Source organism: Carlito syrichta, unplaced genomic scaffold, assembly GCF_000164805.1.
Source record: "Carlito syrichta isolate Samal-C Ts95f unplaced genomic scaffold, Tarsius_syrichta-2.0.1 Scaffold205725, whole genome shotgun sequence".
Taxonomy (NCBI): Eukaryota; Metazoa; Chordata; class Mammalia; order Primates; family Tarsiidae; genus Carlito; species Carlito syrichta.
Genome location: NW_007149821.1, coordinates 1 through 604, shown reverse-complemented (window position 1 = coordinate 604; position 604 = coordinate 1). Strand labels below are relative to the sequence as shown.

At 39.2% G+C, this 604-nt stretch overlaps 1 pseudogene; it reads right to left on the bottom strand.

The window, feature by feature from the left end:
• Window positions 1–89: 89 nt before the first annotated feature.
• On the bottom strand, window positions 90–601 carry LOC103253177 (annotated as a pseudogene).
• Window positions 602–604: the final 3 nt, after the last annotated feature.

The window sequence follows — 604 nt, the reverse complement described above, 5'->3', positions numbered from 1 at the left end:
TTTTGAGTTACAGTTCAGGTGCTCTCTCTTATAGAATGTAAATAAGTGTATCCCTACATACGTATAGGAAATTCTTATCAAAATTGAGCTTAGTCACTGAAAGATCATTCTCTATCTGAACTTTCTTCTGCAGTTTTTTCACTTTCACCATCAGGCACTGGAGCACCTGGCCTCTCAAGAAGATCTGGGTCTAGTCCTTCTGATATCATTTTGTTCCTTATTGCCATCATTGAAACTCCCACTTGAACCATTTTGAGATATCTGGCATATCTTGGGTCCTTGGCTACAGTTAAGATATTTTCTGCTGATACTTCACTTTTCTGTGGTCCAGAGTCTTGTGTACTGTTCTGCTGTGATTGCTCTGAAGTGGCTTCAGAATGTGACCCATTTGTGACACTAGTGAAGGAGATACTTCAAATGTGACATCTTCCAGGCCCAGGATAGATGACAACTTTGCATCTAAAATATTGAGAGTTGTTTCAATTTGTTGAATACAAAGAGAAAGGTCTGCCAATTTCTCCTCACAAACTGTAGAAAAGCGGCTGAGGAACTGTACCATGTGCACCACAAATTGGTTTAGAAAACCATCATTCTTTTCTGTTGA